At 50.4% G+C, this 21807-nt stretch overlaps 1 protein-coding gene across 1 annotated transcript in view; it reads left to right on the forward strand.

The window, feature by feature from the left end:
- PKHD1 (PKHD1 ciliary IPT domain containing fibrocystin/polyductin) overlaps positions 1 to 21807 on the forward strand; it is a 296674-nt gene that overhangs the window by 217926 nt on the left and 56941 nt on the right. The gene's annotated exons all lie outside the window — the stretch shown is intronic.

A 21807-nucleotide genomic window follows, 5' to 3' on the forward strand; every position in this document is an offset into this window, starting at 1 on the left:
ACTAAGTGCCTCATCCAGGCTTTGCTTGAACACCTCCAGGTACGGTGCCTCCACCACCTCCCTGGGCAGCCCATTCCAATGTCAATCACTCCTCTGTGAAGAATACTCTGAGCCACATCAAATCTGATCTTGAATGTCTCCAGGGACAGGGTCTCAACCACATCCTTGGGCAACCTGTTCCTGCATTTCACCACCCTCATTGCAAAGAACTTCCTCCTGATGTCCAACTTAAATCTACCCTGCCTAAATCTACCACTGCCCCTCATCCCATTGCTACAAGTCTTTCTAAACAGTCCTCCAGCCTTCCTTCAGGAGAGTGCCTCTCTGTCCTTTACAGAATCATATCCCCTGGCATCCTTGGCCCCTTTAGGGTTTCATTCATTCATTTTAAGGGCAGAACAGAACTTCCCATGCTCTCATCCTCTGCTTTCACTGCGCAGGACTTGCCTCGTAAGTGCTGCGTAAGTGCAAATTAATAATAACTGGCCCAGCAAGGATTTTCCTCCATATCCCACTGAGCAGATAATCAAGCTGAAAACCCACGCCAGAAGTTTAAAGACCCCTCTTTCTGATTTAAAGAGGCCCATTCTGCTCAGTAAATGCTTTCTGAAGGTTAACACAGCAAGGGTCTGTTCTCATCCCGATTAAAACTCCGCTCTCGGTTCCAAATAAAGTCTTTAATTACAATTAACAGTTCCTGTGCCTGCTGCTGCTGGTGGCCTTTTTGCTGAGAGCACTGATGGGGTTTGTGACTTTAGTGGGGTGGGAGACTAATGAAAGAGACTGCATTTCATTCTGTTTTCCTTCCCACTCTAAAAACTGATTAAACATGGGAAGAACTTTAATCCTTAAGCAAAATGTCTAACATGTACCCAAGTAAAGGCTTTTGCTCTAAGGGTCCCTCTCTAACTGGCTGCTTACAGGGCTGATGAATGTGCTGCCTAGGTACAGACAGGCTGGTTTGTACTTTTTCTGCCCCAGTTGTGAATCACAGGCTTGTACCCTGACATTGTGGCCATTTAGTTAGAATCATAGATTCAGTCAGGGTTGGAAGGGACCACAAGGAGCAGCCAGTTCCAACCCCCCTGCCATGCCCAGGGACACCCTACCCTAGAGCAGGCTGCACACAGCCTCACACAGCCTGGCCTCAAACACCTCCAGCCACACCACCTCCCTGGGCAACCCACCTCAGCCTCTCACCACTCTCCTGCTCAACAACTTCCTCCTCACCTCCAGCCTGACTCTCCCCACCTCCAGCTTTGCTCCATTCCCCCAGTCCTGGCACTCCCTCACAGCCTCAAAAGTCCCTCCCCAGCTTTTTTGGAGGTCCCCTTCAGATCCTGGAAGGCCACAAGAAGGTCCCCTGGGAGCCTCCTCTGCTCCAGCCTGCACAGCCCCAACTCTTTCAGTCTGTGCTCACAGCAGAGCTGCTGCAGCCTCTGAGCATCCTCCTGGCCCTGCTCTGGAGAAGTTCTTGCAAGGATTTTCTTTAGCTTCACACCATTTAGAGCTTATGCTGCACACAAGTCACAGGCATTCCAGGAATCCTCACCACCTCAGAAGCACTGAGAGCAACCTATCTGCCATAGAGGCAGCAGCATATGGTAAATGATGTGTGCCTCTGAGGCTGCAGCAGCACTGCTGTGTTGAGTTTGCTGCTGCCCAAACACGAGCGCCGATTGTTTTTCAATCTCCTTTCACAGCAGTGTGTTAAATTCCTCTGTGCTTCTCATTCTTTCCTCTTGTGACTGACATTTGGGAAAGGATGGCTTGATGCTCCCTGGGCAGCCCATTCCAGCCTCTCACCACTCTCTCTGCCAACAACTTCCTCCTAACATCCAGCCTAGACCTCCCCTGGCACAGCTTGAGACTCTGTCCCCTTCTTCTGTTGCTGCTTGCCTGGCAGCAGAGCCCAACCCCACCTGGCTACAGCCTCCCTGCAGGCAGCTGCAGACAGCAATGAGCTCTGCCCTGAGCCTCCTCTGCTGCAGGCTGCACACCCCCAGCTCCCTCAGCCTCTCCTCACAGGGCTGTGCTCCAGGCCCCTCCCCAGCCTTGCTGCCCTTCTCTCAACACCTTCCAGCTCCTTTTCTGGAGAAAACACAGAATTCAGGGAAACAAACAAACAAAAAAAAGCAGGAGGACACAGATCCAAGAGTTTTGTTATTGTCATTTCTGCAAAGAGTAAAAGAAGCAGCAACAGAAGTAGGTTTGAGTCCAACAAAGGGTAATTATTTTTTATTTTAAGGGTACTTCTTTGCTCTTTTTGTTGTTGTTGTTCTTTACATGTAATGCTGCAAAAGTTTCTAATGAAATGTTTTCCAGCCCTCCCCTAAATCATTTATGAGCAGCTTCACAGCACTACTTTTCAGATTATCCAAAAGAATTTAATGAGTTGAAGATGAATTTGTAATTATTGTAATCTCTTTAAGCTGCCATTTTTGGATGACAAGATGTTTTTCTCCCCAAACTCATCTGAACTCCAAACCTCACCCAGAAGAGCTTGGGGCAAGGCCTGGAGCACTAAACAATGCCATGATAGAGGAAATACCCAATCATGAGATGTACAGTAGAATTAGCTATAAGCATGCCTGTGTCTAGCTGAGGAAGGAAGGATAAGGGAACAGTTTGTGTGCCCAGATGGTTTCCGTGCCCAGGTTAAACCCCCTGCTCCGTTAAGGAGAGTTGATCATGCTGCAGTTAGAGGTTCTGCTGTTAGAACTCTAACATCTGTCTTGCTGCCACAAGTCTGTAATCTGACAAGAGGCAGCTCCCAGACACACTGAAGTTCATTTTCTTCCCTTGATGGACAAGTAGCTGAGGATGAGAGGCTGCACACTCCCAGCTCCCTCAGCCTCTCCTCACAGGGCTCTGCTCCAGGTCCCTCCCCAGCCTTGCTGCCCTTCTCCAAACACCTTCCAGCACCTCAACATCTCTCTTGAATTGAGGAGCCCAGAACTGGACACAGCACTCCAGGGGTGGCCTGAGCAGTGCTGAGCACAGGGGCAGAAGAACCTCCCTTGTCCTGCTGCCCACACTGCTCTTGAGTCAGCCCAGGATGCCATTGGCTCTGCTGCCCACCTGGGCACTGCTGCCTCCTCTTCAGCTCCTCTCTCCCAGCACCCCCAGCTCCCTCTCTGCCTGGCTGCTCTCAGCCACTCTGGCCCCAGCCTGTAGTGCTGCTTGGGGTTGTTGTAGCCAAAGTGCAGAACCCTGCACTTGGCCTTGTTCAGTCTCATCCCATTGGCCTCTGCCCACCCATCCAGCCTGGCCAGGTCCCTCTGCAGGGCTCTGCTACCCTCCAACAGATGGAGACTTGCTCAAGATCAGTCACTGAATTAATGCATATCCTTCTAAACCCCTGACAGCCAGACTCTTCAGCTCAGAGGACCCCATCCTACTTAGGCAGGTTGAACACTATGATTGCTTTGACTGGAATCAGCCAAAAAAGTATCCTATATGCTGTCTTTTTATTAATAAAAACCCCCGTGCCTGGAGTAGTTGTAGGTCCTAATCCTTGGCTTTTGTTCTTTTTGTAAAGAAGCAATATTTAATGTTAAACCAAAGAAGCAATATTTAATGTTAAACAAAAGAAGCTACATTTAATGTTAAACAAAACAAAAAGAAGAAGCTTCAGTGGGAGTCTGTTGATAAGAGAATTAGTGTGCTGTGGACAATTAATCTTTTCATGTGATCAACAGAGAACTGAGAGTACATTTTCCTGTGTTGTTTTTAATCCAAACACATCTAAAGCTCTGAAATTCTCACTCTTGTCTTGATTGCTCTCTAGAGATATTCAGGACATCTTCTAGATCATAAAGAAATACATATTTCATGTGTAAATGCTGTTGTTTGCAGCAACCTGCACAGACATTTAAACACTCTGTCAACAGCTGTAGTAAAAACACTCGACAAGTGATTGATGCTCAGAGGCTGCAGCAGCTCTGCTGTGAGCACAGACTGAAAGAGTTGGGGCTGTGCAGGATGGAGCAGAGGAGGCTCCCAGGTGACCTTCTTGTGGCCTTCCAGCATCTGAAGGGGACCTCCAAAAAGCTGGGGAGGGAATTTTGAGGGTGTCAGGGAGTGGCAGGAGTGGGGGGAAGGGAGCAAAGCTGGAGGTGGGGAGAGTGAGGCTGGAGGTGAGGAGGAAGTTGTTGAGCAGGAGAGTGGTGAGAGGCTGGACTGGGTTGCCCAGGGAGGTGGTTGAGGCCCCATGGCTGGAGGTGTTTGAGGCCAGGCTGTGTGAGGCTGTGTGCAGCCTGCTCTAGGGTAGGGTGTCCCTGGGCATGGCAGGGGGCTTGGAACTGGCTGCTCCTTGTGGTCCCTTCCAACCCTGACTGATTCTGTGATTCTATGTTACAAATGAGTGCATGGAGGTTTGCTGATTTCAGCAGATATAAGAGGAAGAAGACAAAGACCTCTCAATACAAACAGTCCAAAATTCCTGGGGACACAGAATCACAGAAACATTCAGGTTGGAAAAGATCTCCAGGATCATCAAGTCCAAGCATCATCTCTACTCTACAAGCTTTACTCTTAAACCCCCTCTACTCTGCCCTGTTGAGACCCTATCTTGACTACTGTGTTCAATTTTGGGCTCCCCAGTTGCAGACGGACAGGGATGTGCTGGAGAGGGTCCAGCAGAGGGCTAGGAGGATGATGAGGGGACTGGAGGGCATGGCTGATGAGGAGAGGCTGAGGGACCTGGGGCTGCTTAGTCTGGAGAAGACTTAGAGGGGATTGAATCAATGTTTAAAAGCATCTGAGGGCTGGGGATCAGGAGTGGGGGACAGGCTCTGCTCACTGCTCCCTGGGATAGGACAAGCAGCAATGGATGGAGGCTGCAGCACAGGAGGTTCCAGCTCAACACAAAGGGGAACTTCTTGCCTGGAAGGGTCCCAGAGCCCTGGCACAGGCTGCTCAGAGAGGCTGTGAAGTCTCCTTCTGTGGAGCCTTTTAAGGCCTGTCTGGATGTGTTCCTCTGTGATCTGCGTTAGATAGGATTGTCCTGCTCTGGCAGGGGGTTGGACTCAATGATGTCCTTGGGTCCCTTCCAACCCCTGGCATCCTGTGAGCCTGTGATCCTGTGAAGCCATATCCCCAGGCACCACATCCAAAGGATTTTTAAGCACATCCAGGGTTGGTGACTCCTCCACTTCCCTGGGCAGCTCATTCCAATGCCTGACCACTCTGGCTGGGAAAGAATGTTCTCTGATATCCAGTCTAAACCTACCCAGTCACAGCTTGAGGCCATTCCCTTTTGTTCTATCACTAAGTAACTGTGAGCAGAGACCAGCACCAACCTCTCCACAACCTCCTTTCAGGTAGCTGTAGACAGCAATGAGATCTCCCTCGATCTCTCCCCAGCTTCTTCTTCTTCAAACTAAACAGCCCCAGCTCCTTCAGTCACTCCTCAGAAGGTTTATTGTCACACATCAAGGATTTTGGCACAATTTTAGTTTCTCCTAGTCATTCTTCATCACTGAATTGAAATCTCCACTAGCAGGTGAGGAGGTGTCTGGTTTTGAGAGCCAGGCTGCTGGCACCATTTAGAGTGGCACTATAGATCCTGCAGGGCTGTGGTGAGCCACACCTGCTGTGCACAATCCTGCACAGTAATTAAAGCTGTTTGAGAAGAGAATGCAGGTTGGGTAGGTTTGCAAGGAATGAAACAGATGCAATATTGGCCTGAAACATTTATTGGTTTCCTCTGAAGCTGCTGCTGTTGTTGTTGTTGTTGTTGCTCACACATAGAAATTTGCTTTTTCTGCAATAAATGGCCCATGCAAAATGAGTTGGAAGTGCCAATGGAGGACATTAAAAGAGCTGTTATCAAGTTATTGTTTTATCAAAAGCAAACCTAATATGATCAGAAAATGCCTGTGACTTTTACTTAATTCTGCTGCATGCCTGGTAAAGGCTTCATAGAATCACAGAACCAAGCAGTTGGGAAGAGAGCTCCAAGCTCACCCAGTCCAACCTAGCACCCAGCCCTCAACAAGCAACCAGACCATGGCACTAAGTGCCCCAGCCAGGCTTGGCTTCAACACCTCCAGCCACAGCCACTCCACCACCTCCCTGGGCAGCCCATTCCAATGCCAATCACTCTCTCTGACAACAACTTCCTCCTAACAGCCAGCCTAGACCTGCCCTGGCACAGCTTGAGACTCTGTCCCCTTGTTCTGTTGCTGCTTGCCTGGCAGCAGAGCCCAACCCCACCTGGCTACAGCCTCCCTTCAGGCAGCTGCAGACAGCAATGAGCTCTGCCCTGAGCCTCCTCTGCTGCAGGCTGCACACCCCCAGCTCCCTCAGCCTCTCCTCATATGGTTTGTGTTCCAGGCCTTTCACCATCTTCATCCTGTGCTGTTCAGCCTGGAGAAGAGAAGGCTCTGAAGAGACCTAATAGTGACCTTCCAGTACCTGAAGGGGGCTACAAGAAGACTGAGGAGGGATTGTTGACAAAGGGCTGCAGTGATAGGGCAAGGGGCAGTGGTTTGAAATTAAAGTACAGTAGATGTAGGTTGGACTTTAGGAGGAAGTTCTTTACCATGGGGGTGATGGAACAGTGGAACAGGTTACCCAAGAAGGTATTTGGGGCCCCATCCTTGGAGTTGTTCAAGGTCAGGCTTGAAAAGGCTTTGACCAGTTTGATCTAGTGGAGGATGTACCTGCTCTCTGCAGAGATCTTGGACTGGATGATGTTTGGAGGTTCCTTCCAAAGCAAACCACTCTGTGATTCTATGACTCTATCATCATTCCTGGGGGTGTTTAAGTGGACCTGGTGCTTAGAGACATGGTTTAGTGTTGACCCTTTAGTGCTTCCAACCAGATATATTCTATGATTCTATGATTCTGTGATTCAGTTAAAGACTACAAACCACTGGAAGAGCTCACCTGAGTGGGTTGTGGAGCACCTGTCAGTGCAAGCTGTAGAAACATCCTTAGATGACCCAGATATTTCCCTAGGCTGGGGGGAAGATGGATTAAATAACTCTAGAAGGGCCTTTCTGGACCTAGTTTCAATATTCTGCAAAGATACTCAGTGGTCTGTGGGAACCTTTAAGGTCTGACAGTGATTGATGTGTCCAAAGGCCAGGATGTTGTTGTAGGAAGGTCTGGTAATTAGAACTTTCTAAATACTGCTGATGAAGACAAAGAGTGACTCCTAGGCAGGTAATTAGCACAGAGAGGTTCTCTCCCAAGCCATGCTTTTGGTCCCTCTCAGCCAGTCAGCTGTGGAATGCTGATGCACTTGAACTTTGTGTGATGTGTAACTGTGGAGGTTAGTCCCATGGGGAATGGTGTCCAGGGTCTAAGCAGAATTTGCAGCAGAAGGGAATCAAAGCCATGGCAGGGTCATTATCTCAAAGCTCAGCAGCTCAGGACTCATGCCTTTCCTCCTGGGGGACTGCTCTGCTCCCATTTATCATCCCTACTTCAGTGATGCCCACAGATCTAAGTCACTGTTGGGTGTTATTACTACTAGACACCCTCCAGATTATTTCCCACTAGTGCTGTGTCCAGTTCTGGGCTCCTCAGTGCAAGAGAGATGTTGAGGTGCTGGAAGGTGTTGAGAGAAGGGCAGCAAGGCTGGGGAGGGGCCTGGAGCACAGCCCTGTGAGGAGAGGCTGAGGGAGCTGGGGGTGTGCAGCCTGCAGCAGAGGAGGCTCAGGACAGAGCTCATTGCTGTCTGCAGCTGCCTGCAGGGAGGCTGGAGCCAGGTGGGGTTGGCAGCTGAGTTGGACTAGATGATCTCCAGAGGTCCTTTCCAACCCCTGCCATTCTATGAAGCAGGGAGAAGTGGAGAAGTGAGGTACTCCAGAGAGCATCAAGGACAGAGCTGTAGACAGCTGTTGACACCAAGCTGTGTGGTGCAGCAGCCAGGCTGGAGGGCAGGGATCCATCCAGAGGGACCTGCACAGGCTGCAGAGGTGGGCACAAGCCAAGCTCAGAAGGTTCAACCAGACCAAGGACAAGTTCCTGCAGCTGGGTCAAGGCAATGCCAAGCACAAATGCAGGCTGGGCAGTGAGTGGCTGGAGAGCAGCCCTGAGGAGAGGGACTTGGGGGTGCTGCTGGAGGAGAAGCTCAGCAGGAGCTAGCAGTGTGCACTTGCAGCCCAGAAAGCCAAGCAGAGCCTGGGCTGCAGCAGCAGAAGTGTGGCCAGCAGGGCCAGGGAGGGGATTCTCCTCCTCTACTGCACTCTGCTGAGACCCCACCTGGAGTCCTGCATCCAGCTCTGGAGCCCCTGGGACAAGAGGGCTGTGGAGATGCTGGAGTGTGTCCAGAGCAGGGCCAGGAGGATGCTCAGAGGCTGCAGCAGCTCTGCTGTGAGCACAGACTGAAAGAGTTGGGGCTGTGCAGGCTGGAGCAGAGGAGGCTCCCAGGTGACCTTCTTGTGGCCTTCCAGGATCTGAAGGAGGCTACAAAAAAGCTGGGGAGGGACTTTTGAGGCTCTCTTTGAGTGCCAGGACTGGAGGGAATGGAGCAAAGCTGGAGGTGGGGAGAGTCAGAGTGGAGGTGAGGAGGAAGTTGTTGAGCAGGAGAGTGGTGAGAGGCTGGAATGTGTTGCCCAGGGAGGTGGTTGAGGCCCCATGGCTGGAGGTGTTTGAGGCCAGGCTGGCTGAGGCTGTGTGCAGCCTGCTCTAGGGTAGGGTGTCCCTGGGCATGGCAGGGGGGCTGGAACTGGCTGCTCCTTGTGGTCCCTTCCCACCCTGACTAGTTCTCTGACTTTGTGCACAGCCCCTCCAGGTGGCCTGGCTCCTTCCCCTTAAGACTGTGTTTAGGTGTTTAAAAAGGGAAGGTGAATCCCATCCTGGGAGCATGACTGCACCACCTCCTTTGATCTCAGAGGCATATCTCCAAGCCAGCCAAAGTGCTGAGTGTGGCTTTGCAGAGCTGTAGAGGGGAAGCAGTGCCGTTTGCAGCAGTTAATTCTGCAGAGGCAGCAGCCTGTTTAAAGACGCCCGCAGCAGGCACTGACATCTGCCTTGCTCCTGGAGGCCAGCAGACACAGGGCTGGCTCGGGTGGCTAGCAAACAAAACTGCCATGCAAAGGAAGAAATCCCCACCCCAGCCTCCTGGGGTTTGCAGGAGGGAGGGATGAGAGATAAAATGAATAATGCTTACCTGCTAGGGGTGGATGAAGACTATAATTGTTTAGCCCCCAGCAGATCCCTGCAAGGGTTAAAAGTGACAAAGATATTAGTTGGCACTGCTAAGATTGTGGGTTTGAAGCTCTGGGCAAAACACAGACTGTTATTTACCGGACTTGGTCGATTTACTTCTTAATGCAATAATGACCTGTGAAATGAAACGTGAGCTAGACAATTGTTCCTCATTGTTTCCAGTAAAACATCCTTTCATACCCCATTAAACCACCATTAATTCCATTGGAAAGAGAAGCAGTCACAAACACCAAGGGACATCTCTCTTTTCCTCTCCTTGTGGGACTGATGGAGGCCTGTGGGTAGCACAGCAACTTTCTTACCCATTTTTAGAGGGTGCTGAGCAGCCCTTAGGGGGTCACATTTCTGAATGAGCTCAACAGGATTGGAACCCAGTGGATCTCATGCCTGAATTCTGCAGAAAGGCACCTCGGCTACCCTGGCAAGCAGAGGCTATTGATTGATGTTGAGGCAGCCTGGTTCTGCTGCTGCTTTTAGTCTGTCTTTCTTTAAGCAAGAGATTTCTTCCTCTGTGCTCAGCACTGCTCAGGCCACCCCTTGAGTGCTGTGTCCAGTTCTGGGCTCCTCAGTGCAAGAGAGATGTTGAGGTGCTGGAAGGTGTTTGGAGAAGGGCAGCAAGGCTGGGGAGGGGCCTGGAGCAGAGCCCTGTGAGGAGAGGCTGAGGGAGCTGGGGGTGTGCAGCCTGCAGCAGAGGAGGCTCAGGGCAGAGCTCATTGCTGTCTGCAGCTACCTGCAGGGAGGCTGTAGCCAGGTGGGGTTGGGCTCTGCTGCCAGGCAAGCAGCAACAGAAGGAGGGGACAGAGTGTCAAGATGCAGGTAATCTCTAAGTTCCCTTCCAACACAAGCCAGTCAGTGATTCCTGACACTAAGCCATCATAGACAATGGCCTCTAGGAACCCCCAACCTCATTTCTACCTCCACAAATCAGAACCCCCTACTTTCTCTACCTCCTCAGCACCCCAAGATCCTCTTATCTCCAAACCAAAGCCCTGATTCTGTCTCACTTCTCTCTTCCTTTCTGTTACTATTTACCATGTTCTCCATGAATCAGGAGCCTAAGGAGCAGCCTCTTATGTCTGCAGCCTTCCCAGTCAGCCCCCAAATTGTCTCTTTGCTGCCTTGTAGCCTTACTTGAAACCTAGTCCATGGTGTTGAATCAGTTGCTTGGCAGGTGCTGTTCACCTTTCCTCTCCTATGGGTTAAGATTTTGTCTGCAAGTCTGCTCAGAAATATTCAGCTGCAAAGAACAAATTTAAGTTTGGTTTTGGTTGTTTGTTTTTTTTTCCTTGGATATGTGTTAGGAAACAAATCTCTTAACTCTAAAACCTATGGGCTTACAGCAAAGGGTTCAAGATGAGCAGGGAAACAAGTCTAAGGCCAATGAAATATTCTCTGTCCACAGTCCTCATGAAAAACTGTGGTCAGAACTATCTGCTGAGATTCATTGTCTTCTGATACGCTCTGAAAGATCTAAGCTTTAGCCACAAGTTTTCCTTTCCCAATCTGCTGCATTGTTTGAAGCACAGGGAGATGCTTTCCTCCTTTCTCTTGTCTTTAAGATGCTGAAGTGTTTGGAGCCTTAAACCCCATGATCTGGGTCCCTTGCATCTGCTAATTAAGAGAAAGAATTCTGGGCACGTCATGACCTTTGCTGCTGCCCAAGGCGCTGTGTCCCTAGGAGGTAAATGTGTTATGTCCTGTCTTTACAGGCTAGGTTGGTTAGGAGCCAAGGGATTACACAGAGTCATCTGTGGTGAAGCTGAGAGGAGACCTCACAGTTTAACCATCCACAAGTATGCCACCATCTGGGAACATGCTGGTGGAATTCAGAATGACAAACCAGTTAGGCAACCAGCACAGCTTACTCTGCATAGAACTCGGGTTGCTCTGTATCACAGTGTCACAGTATCATCAGGGTTGGAATAGACCTCACAGATCATCAAGTCCAACCCTTTACCACAGAGCTCAAGGCCAGACCATGGCACCAAGTGCCACGTCCAGTCCTGCCTTGAACAGCCCCAGGGACGGCGACTCCACCACCTCCCCGGGCAGCCCATTCCAGTGTCCAATGACTCTCTCAGGGAAGAACTTTCTCCTCACCTCCAGCCTAAATCTCCCCTGGCACAGCCTGAGGCTGTGTCCTCTTGTTCTGGTGCTGGCCACCTGAGAGAAGAGAGCAACCTCCTCCTGGCCACAACCACCCCTCAGGTAGTTGTAGACAGCAATAAGGTCTCCCCTGAGCCACCTCTTTTCCAGGCTAAACAATCAGAGTTGTGGAGTCATAGAATCATAGTCAAGGGAAGTCAGGGCCAGACTATGAAAGCTGAGGGAATTGGCTTTTTATTCATAGAATCATAGAATCAAGCAGGTTGGAAGAGACCTCCAAGCTCATTCAGTCCAACCTAGCACCCAGCCTTGTCCAGTCAACCAGACCATGGCACTAAGTGCCCCAGCCAGGCTTGGCTTCAACACCTCCAGGCACACAGACTCCATCACCTCCCTGGGCAGCCCATTCCAATGCCAATCACTCTCTCTGACAACAACTTCCTCCTAACAGCCAGCCTAGACCTGCCCTGGCACAGCTTGACACTCTGTCCCCTTCTGTTGCTGCTTGCCTGGCAGCAGAGACCGAGATGCCTCTATCTATGTCAGCGATTACTGTTAAAATCAAGTCTCATCTGCAACAAATGGATCCGTGTCAGAGGACTCAATTGCAACTCTGCAGGAGGTGGAGAACCACAAGTGCAGAAGCCCTGTCATGGAAACAAGAGCAAAGGCCTGGGAGAAGATGTCCCTTTTCCCCTTCTCTGATTCCCCCTGTGCAGCAGCATTCTGAATTGGAGCTACATGTCCCTGTGCACACAGGCATGCGTGGTGGTGCACACACAGGCACTGCGCACACACAGGCACTGCACACACAGGCACTGCGCACACACAGGCACTGTCCTCAGGCACTGTACACACACACAGAGGCACTGTACACAGGCACAGGCACTGTACACACACACACACAGAGGCGCTGTCCTAAATGACTGTACACACACACACACTGTACACACAGGCACTGTACACACACACACTGTACACACACAGGTGCTGTCCTCAGTCACTGTACACACACACACTGTACACACACAGGCGCTGTCCTCAGTCACTGTACACACACACACTGTACACACACACAGGCACTGTCCTCAGTCACTGTACACACACACACTGTACACACACAGGCGCTGTCCTCAGTCACTGTACACACACACACTGTACACACACAGGCGCTGTCCTCAGTCACTGTACACACACACACTGTACACACACACACTGTACACACACACAGGCACTGTCCTCAGTCACTGTACACACACACACTGTACACACACACAGGCACTGTCCTCAGTCACTGTACACACACACACTGTACACACACACAGGCACTGTCCTCAGTCACTGTACACACACACACACTACACACACACACACAGGCACTGTCCTCAGTCACTGTACACACACACACTGCACACACACACACACTACACACACACACAGAGGCGCTGTCCTCACAACTGCCCTTGGAACCATGCCATGGTTTTCTCCCTCTTATCTTGCAAATATTAGCATTTAATGAGATACACATTTCCTTCGTTTGTTTTGACCCCACTCCAAGGGCAGCAAATACCAGAGCCTCAGCTGTTATGACAGGCTAGGTTCTTTGTTTTCTTTTCATTCTTTCTGTTTGCACTGTGGGTTTTTTGGAGAGAGAAGATTACAGACCCTGATGTTGTGAGGCAAGGAGCCTGGCTTCCAACTGAGGCAGACAAATATGTCTCAAAAATTATCCCTTGGTCCCATCCAGTGCACAGCTGTGCAGCAAACAGGAAATTGAGGAAGTCAGGTTCATCAGAGGCACAGGATTTCCTCCCTGGATGTTTCAGATAAAGCAGCTCTAATTCCTCCATGCTGGTTCAGTGCTGTAAAAGAGCCATGAGAAGAGCAGGCAGAATACCACCTCGTGGCTTGCAGAGAGGGATGTACAAGCAGAAGTGAAAGACAGGTTCTTGTGGGGAGCATTGCACATTGGCCATGTTGGTATGACCTGCTCCAGTCAAACCCACACCTATTGCCTGTGCTCCAGACTGGGAGGGCATCACATCAGCCTGGAGCTGAGGAAGTTGTTGAGCAGGAGAGTGGTGAGAGGCTGGAATGGATTGCCCAGGGAGGTGGTTGAGGCCCCATGGCTGGAGGTGTTTGAGGCCAGGCTGGCTGAGGCTGTGTGCAGCCTGCTCTAGGGTAGGGTGTCCCTGGGCATGGCAAGGGGTTGGAACTAGACAATCTTTGTGGTATGTCCCTGCCCACTGCAGGAGGGTTGGAACTGGATGATCCTTGTGGTCCCTTCCAACCCTGACTGATTCTATGACATGACACAACTCTGAACCATAGAATCACAGAATCAAGCAGGTTGGAAGAGACCTCCAAGCTCAGCCAGCCCAACCTAGCAGCCAGCCCTGCACAACCAACCAGACCATGGCACTAAGTGCCCCAGCCAGGCTTGGCTTCAACACCTCCAGGCACAGAGACTCCACCACCTCCCTGGGCAGCCCATTCCAAGAACACACAGGGCACCATGAAAGATGACTGCCTTCTGAACTGTTCTATCCCTTATGATTTGCCAAAAGCTGTGTGTGCTGGTTTGGGGCTAAGTAGAATATTTTAATGAGGGAAATTAGATCATTTGTTGTGAAAAAAACAAACAAAAATGGTGAATCTGTATCATGCATTGGTTTGCTGAGAGGGGTAGAAAGCCAAAATGTCAACAATTTAGCCTCCAACCAGCACTCTGTGTCACACAGGCACAGGAAGGGTTAGGATGGGCACATTGCTGTACTAATCACAGAATCATAGAATCAGTCAGGGTTGGAAGGGACCACAAGGAGCAGCCAGTTCCAACCCCCCTGCCATGCCCAGGGACACCCTACCCTAGAGCAGGCTGCACACAGCCTCAGCCAGCCTGGCCTCAAACACCTCCAGCCATGGGGCCTCAACCACCTCCCTGGGCAACCCATTCCAGCCTCTCACCACTCTCCTGCTCAACAACTTCCTCCTCACCACCAGCCTGAACCTACCAATCTCCAGCTGAGCTCCGTTCCCCCTAGCCCATAGACTAGGGTGAAGGACTATGTCAGACTCAGACTCAAGGGATTTGGGTTGGAATGGACTGCCTTCAGTTTTCGGCTCCCCCATTGAAGAGGGACAGAGATCTGCTGAGAGGTTCCAGTGGAGGGCTATGAGGATGATGAGGGGACTGGAGCACTTCCTGATGAGGAAATGCTGAGGGACCTGGGACTGCTTAGTCTGGAGAAGAGAAGACTGAGAGAGGATCTAATAAATGTTTTTAAGTATCTGAGGGCTGAGGGTCAGGAGGGGGGGACAGGCTCTGCTCACTGCTCCCTGGGATAGGACAAGCAGCAATGGGTGGAATCTGCACAGGAGGTTCCAGCTCAGCACAAGGGGGAACTTCTTGACTGTAAGGGTCCCAGATCCCCGGCACAGGCTGCCCAGAGAGGTTGTGGAGTCTCCTTCCCTGGAGCCTTTCAAGGCCTGTCTGGATGTTGGAAGGCAGAAGGGCTCTGCAGCGGGACCTTGACCACCTGGACAGATGGGCAGAGTCCAATGGGATGGCTTCAATAGCTCCAAGTGCGGGGTGCTGCACTTTGGCTACAACAACCCCATGCAGAGATACAGGCTGGGGTCGGAGTGGCTGAGAGCAGCCAGACAGAGAGGGATCTGGGGGTGCTGATTGATACCCACCTGAACATGAGCCAGCAGTGTGCCCAGGTGGCCAAGAGAGCCAGTGGCATCCTGGCCTGCATCAGCAATGGTGTGGTCAGCAGGAGCAGGGAGGTCATTCTGCCCCTGTACTCTGCACTGCTTAGACCACACCTTGAGTGCTGTGTTCAGTTCTGGGCTCCCCAGTTTAGGAGGGACATTGAGATGCTTGAGCGTGTCCAGAGAAGGGCGACGAGGCTGGGGAGAGGCCTTGAGCACAGCCCTATGAGGAGAGGCTGAGGGAGCTGGGATTGGTTAGCCTGGAGAAGAGGAGGCTCAGGGGTGACCTTATTGCTGTCTGCAACTACCTGAGGGGTGGTTGTGGCCAGGAGGAGGTTGCTCTCTTCTCTCAGGTGGCCAGCACCAGAACTAGAGGACACAGCCTCAGGCTGTGCCAGGGGAGATTTAGGCTGGAGGTGAGGAGAAAGTTCTTCCCTGAGAGAGTCATTGGACACTGGAATGGGCTGCCCGGGGAGGTGGTGGAGTCGCCGTCCCTGGAGCTGTTCAAGGCAGGACTGGACGTGGCACTTGGTGCCATGGTCTGGCCTTGAGCTCTGTGGTAAAGGGTTGGACTTGATGATCTGTGAGGTCTCTTCCAATCCTGATGATGATACTGTGATACTGTGTGATGTGTTCCTCTGTGATCTGTGCTAGATTGTATGGTTCTGCTCTGGCAGGGGGATTGGACTCGATGATGTCTTTGGGTCCCTTCCTACTCCTGACACCCTGTGAGCCTGTTATCCCTTGAAATGTCATCTATTCCAATCCACCTACAGTGAGCAGGGACATATTTAACTAGGACATATTGTTTAGAGCATCATCAAACCTGAATGTGGCTAAAATCCAGGTTAAGCATGCTCCTCCTAGTTTGAACTGTGGGCAGAGCAATCTCAGGTGTGTCTGTACAGGACAGTTTAAGTAATCTTTTCATTTACAACATATTGTGCTCGAGGTTTCCCTACTGGCAGGCTTACATCATAAGAACCACCAGGTCCAACCATCAAAATGGTGTGATTGATTGTAAGAGACACAGGGATACAGATCCTGCTGTTGCACAATCAGCAAACCTGAGGTCATTGCAGAACTCTGCTAAAATCTTCTGTGAGATGTTAGGTGTTTATGAGGAGAGTGGATGTGGTGCTTGAGGCTATGGTCTGGTGATGAAGGATGCTGGGGTGAAGGTTGGACTGGCTGATCCTGGTGGTCCTTTCCAACCATGGCAATTCATAGTGATGAGACGCTGTGCTGAGGGCTTTGGGTTAGTCAAGGACTTGTCAGTGTGAAGCTGATGATTGGACTTGGTGAGCTTGAAGGGCTTTGCCAATCTAAGCAGTTCTGTGATCCTGTGTCTGAAGAAGTCACTTGCTAACCCTCTGGAATCAGGTTAAACCTATGATTTGGTTTTCACTTCTATTTATAGGTTGTGTTGGCTCTTGGCATTTCACTGCTAGGGCTACAGAAGTGGCCATAAGGCATCTGATGTGATGTCATCCCTGACTTGTTTAAGCCTCCTAGGAAACATGGGGGGAAATATTACACAGCAGTAATTACATGTCCATGTGGCATTACTAAAGCTGACAAGCACTTAGATGTCTGCCTGTGTGACCTCCTTTAGCCTCGCTCTCTTGTTTAGGCTGTTGGAGTTTGACAGTCCTGCGTTGCATGATCACAGTAACGAGCAAGCAGTTTTGACTCATTTGGTCCAAAATGTGGCTGTTCTGGATGGCTCAGTGCTGTGTGCTACCATATGTTTGTATAAATGAGGTCTCTCTTATCTCTTGGAGAAGATGAAACATGTGAAATGAAAAAGAACTGGAGGAGAAGAGAGGAAGGTCCCACAGCAGAAGTGGCTGCTGGAACACCTCTGAGTAACAGAGGGACTCTAAATGAATCTTCCAAGCCAAAGCTCATAACCTTGCTCATGCCATGGAGTCACAGAATCAGTCAGGGTTGGAAAGGATGACAGGGATCATCTAGTTTCAATTTCCCTGCCATGGGCAGAGACACCCCACTCTAGATCAGGCTGCCCACAGCCTCAGCCAGCCTGGCCTTCAACACCTCCAGGGATGGAGCTTCCATTACCTCCCTGGGCAACCCCTTCCAAGCTCTCACCACTCTCATGCTGAAGAACTTCTTCCTAACATCCAGTCCAAATCTACCCATTTCCAGCTTTGCTCCATTTCCCCCAGGCCTGGCACTCCCTGAGAGCCTAGAAAGAGTCTCCCCAGCTTTTTTGTGGCCCACTTCAGATGCTGGAAGGCCACAAGAAGGTCACCTGGGAGCCTCCTCTTCTGCAGCCTGCACAGCCCCAACTCTTTCAGGCTGTGCTCACAGCAGAGCTGCTGCAGCTCTCTGAGCATCCTCCTGGCCCTGCTCTGGACACACTCCAGCATCTCCACAGCCCTCTTGTCCCAGGGGCTCCAGAACTGGCTGCAGTACTCCAGGTGGGGTCTCAGCAGAGCAGAGTAGAGGGGCAGGATCACTTCCTTCACCCTGCTACTCACACTTCTCTTGCTGCAGCCCAGGCACTGGCTGACTCTCTGGGCTGCAAGAGCACACTGACAGCTCATCCTGAGCTTCTCCTCCAGCAGCACTCCCAGGTCCCTCTCCTCAGGGCTGCTCTCAAGCCAAGTTGTCAAAACAAGGTAGCCTTGCAACGGTAACCTAGACCAGAGTGGAGGTCATGGACATGCCTTTGCTTAGGCCTTCTGAGTCCTCCTTCCATTCCTTTGTCCTTTTCACAGTTTTGGGTAGCTGCCACTAATTTCAGTTTCAAGAGCCCCCATTTTCTGGTTCCTTGGATAAGGCAGGCTGAATTAAAACTTTGGCACAAACCTTGCTTGAGACACCAATAGAGGATTTGACTTCTGTGTTTGACAAGCTAATTGGCCAAGGTTTAAAACCATCAGTTCTGCAGTAAAACTCTGTGCAGTTAATTAAAGGAAGCTGATTATTTTCAGTTGGGCTCTGTTCCTGAAACATCCTCCCACTCTCTAATAAACTTTGTTCCTGAAGTGTTGCTCTGAAATGAATAAGCACATGGCACAAACTAGAGTAGCTCTGCCTCATTCTTTTCCTCTTGTGCTTACTAGGACGCAAGTTACTGGACTGAAAGTGAAGTTCCATATCTATTAGGTCCATATTGCAAGAGCAGTATTTTCCCTGCCCTTTGGGACTGATGAAGTATCACAGAGCCAGAGATTTATTTATTGGTTTTGGTTGTTGGAGAAGACCTTTAGGATCTCAAGTCCAACTGTTTATCCCAGCAGTGCCAAGTCACCACTAAACTGTGTTATTAAGCACCACATCTACACATCTTCTAGATCCTTCCAGGGATGATGACTGCACCACTGCACTGGGCAGCCTGTTCCAAGGCTTGGCAACCTTTTCAGGGAAGAAATTTTTTTCCTAATGTCCAACCTAAAACTTTTCTGAGACAATTTAAGGCCATTTTCTTTCGTCCTATTTCTTGTCAGTGGGGAGATGTGACCAACCTTCTCCTCTCTAGAACTTCGGACTGGAGGTGAGGAGGAAGTTGTTGAGCATGAGAATGGTGAGAGCCTCTTGCCACACATGTTCATCTTCTTTTCTCTTCTCCTTTTTTCTTTTGCCTTTTTTCTCCTTTTCTCCTTTCCTTTCATTCCCCCCTTCTCTCTCCTCTCCTCTCCTCTCCTCTCCTCTCCTCTCCTCTCCTCTCCTCTCCTCTCCTCTCCTCTCCTCTCCTCTCCTCTCCTCTCCTCTCCTCTCCTCTCCTCTCCTCTCCTCTCCTCTCCTCTCCTCTCCTCTCCTCTCCTCTCCTCTCCTCTCCTCTCCTCTCCTCTCCTCTCCTCTCCTCTCCTCTCCTCTCCTCTCCTCTCCTCTCCTCTCCTCTCCTCTCCTCTCCTCTCCTCTCCTCTCCTCTCCTCTCCTCTCCTCTCCTCTCCTCTCCTCTCCTCTCCTCTCCTCTCCTCTCCTCTCCTCTCCTCTCCTCTCCTCTCCTCTCCTCTCCTCTCCTCTCCTCTCTCTGCAAAGTGAATGTGGGCCCTAATTCAGGAGCAGGCAGTATAGAAGCTAACTTGTTTACATCCACCAATTTTCCTTGTAGATTATGTTTCCAAAGAAGCCCTTTGTAACTAATAACCCTTCACTGCAACCCTGGAGGGCTCACAAGTTATGGCACGGTGGATTATGGCAGAGAGTGGGTGGGAAAAAGTCAATAATAGCCCCAATAAAAAAGCCATCCTTCTGATCAAAGGAGAAAATGCTTGAATAAAGATTATATTAAAAAAGAAAGAGGAATGTAGAGGTCTTGTTAAATCCTTTGGGTTAGTGTCCAGTTATGTGGATTTCCCCTCTAGTGCTTATTCTGGCATTCGTTAAACCCTGATAAGTTACATAGAAACACTTGAAAGAGTGATCAGAAATGCTATGTGTGAATAACAGAACTGCTTCAAGGGGAATGGGAATTCTTAAAGGGAAATGCATCCTGACATAGAAAGTGAACTTGTGCCATTTTCTCATTGGCCAGGGTTACTCTCTTACTCCTCTCTCTGTTTTGTGGAGGCTGTTGAATTTGGATGCTTTTACATTCGCAGTTTAGAGGCTGCTTGGGGAAATAATATTGCCTTTTGCTTAGCTCCAGGGTGAGGGAGGAGGGCTGAAGGACTTTTGGAAAGTGCCTTTTTCCAGGTGCCTTGCCTTGAGAAGATTAAGCTGCAGTTTGGAGGGAAAGAAAGGAAAAAAATATCTGAAGCAATCCAACAGAACCAACTCAAACTCAGCCCAGATATTCCTCAGAGTTGTTTGTGCTATCATATCATATAATTTCATATCATATCATATCATATCATATCATATCATGATATGATAACTAGGTCAAACCCAGCCCAGATATTCCTCAGAGTTGTCTGTGCTACCATTTGCAAGGAGTGCATGGTGCCTCTGCCTGTTCTTCCAGAACACACTGAGCAGCAGGTCACATTTCCATGGGTGTTTGCTCCTTAACTCACTGTGATCTATTCAACAGGATTCAGTGCCAGGCTAAGCTCAGGTGCTTCTGTAGTGATCATCCAAATGTGAAGTCAGTGCTGTACTCAGCACTGGTTATGCTGCACTTTGAGTACTGTGCCCAGTTCTGAGCTCCTCGATTTAAGAGAGATGTTGAGGTGCTTAAATGTGTCCAAAGAAGGGCAGCAAGGCTGGGGATGGGGCTGGAGCACAGCCCTACAAGGAGCAGCTGAGGCAGCTGGAGTTGTTCAGTCTGGACAAAAGAAGGCTCAGGGCAGACCTCATTGCTCTCTACAACTACCTGAAAAGAGGTTATAGCCAGGTGGGGTTGGGCTCTTCTCCCAGGAAGCCACAGAATCACAGAATCAAGCAGGTTGGAAGAGACCTCTGAGCTCAGCCAGCCCAACCTAGCAGCCAGCCCTGCACAACCAACCAGACCATGGCACTAAGTGCCCCAGCCAGGCTTGGCTTCAACACCTCCAGGCACAGAGACTCCACCACCTCCCTGGGCAGCCCATTCCAACGGGAAATCTCTCTCTGTGTGTCATGGAAGGAGCATAACAGCACTGATAAAGGAAAGCTTTGTGTTGCAGAAGCATTGCAGGCAGCACATTGAGGAGGCCTTTTGCTTGAGTAAAAGTTTATTGCTTGCTTTACTTGGTGTTTCTCTTTTAAACAGCTGAAGTGTTAATGCCCACAACGGCAGGCAGCAGAAGGTTAAATCATCATTAACTTGTTGCCACAGGAACATGTTGTAGCCCTTTTATTTGCTGTTCATGTTACAGAAATAACACATTAGCCCTGCAAAGGCTCAGGCAGAGGGGAGCAGAGCTGATCCTGTGGTTACATTATGAACTCAAGCTATGAAAGCCCTAACCTAAACTGTGGGATAATGAGATATGAAGGGATTTTCTGAGCTCTACTGCTGATCACATCGTGTTTGCTCAGGAAGATGGTTGTGCTTCCTCTGAGATGAAAACACAGCTTCCATTGAGGGAAGCTTCAACAATAACCTTCAGCACTCCAAGCCACAGTGGTTTAACAGAACAGGGACAAGGGGTTTAAGCCATTATGAGGCTCCTTGCCATACCCAGCTTGTATGTGGTACAATGGAATTTGAGAAGGGGTCTTCACTTGTACTTTATTTTTAACAGTGCTGTTACAGAACTCTCTAATTCAGAAGGTGAAGCCCTGAACCTCTGATGGTATTGTCTGTGTTCCACAGGTTTATGGATTCACAGACTGCAGTGGGTTGGGAGACCCAAAGGTCATCTTGTCCAACTCCCCCTGCAGTGAGCAGGGACTAGATCAGGCTGCCCAGAGCCACATCGAGTCTGATCTCACATTTATCAAGGCCAAGGGCAGGGTTCTGCACTTTGGCCACAACAACCCCAAGCAGCACTACAGGCTGGGGCCAGAGTGGCTGAGAGCAGCCAGGCAGAGAGGGACTCTCTGGTAGAGAGGAGCTGAAGAGGAGGCAGCAGTGCCCAGGTGGGCAGCAGAGCCAATGGCATCCTGGGCTGGCTCAGGAGCAGTGTGGGCAGCAGGACAAGGGAGGTTCTTCTGCCCCTGTGCTCAGCACTGCTCAGGCCACCCCTTGAGTGCTGTGTCCAGTTCTGGGCTCCTCAATTCAAGAGAGATGTTGAGGTGCTGGAAGGTGTTTGGAGAAGGGCAGCAAGGCTGGGGAGGGTCCTGGAGCAGAGCCCTGTGAGGAGAGGCTGAGGGAGCTGGGGGTGTGCAGCCTGCAGCAGAGGAGGCTCAGGGCAGAGCTCATTGCTGTCTGCAGCTGCCTGCAGGGAGGCTGTAGCCAGG

This window comes from Pogoniulus pusillus, chromosome 7 (genome assembly GCF_015220805.1).
Source record: "Pogoniulus pusillus isolate bPogPus1 chromosome 7, bPogPus1.pri, whole genome shotgun sequence".
In the NCBI taxonomy this organism is placed as follows: domain Eukaryota; kingdom Metazoa; phylum Chordata; class Aves; order Piciformes; family Lybiidae; genus Pogoniulus; species Pogoniulus pusillus.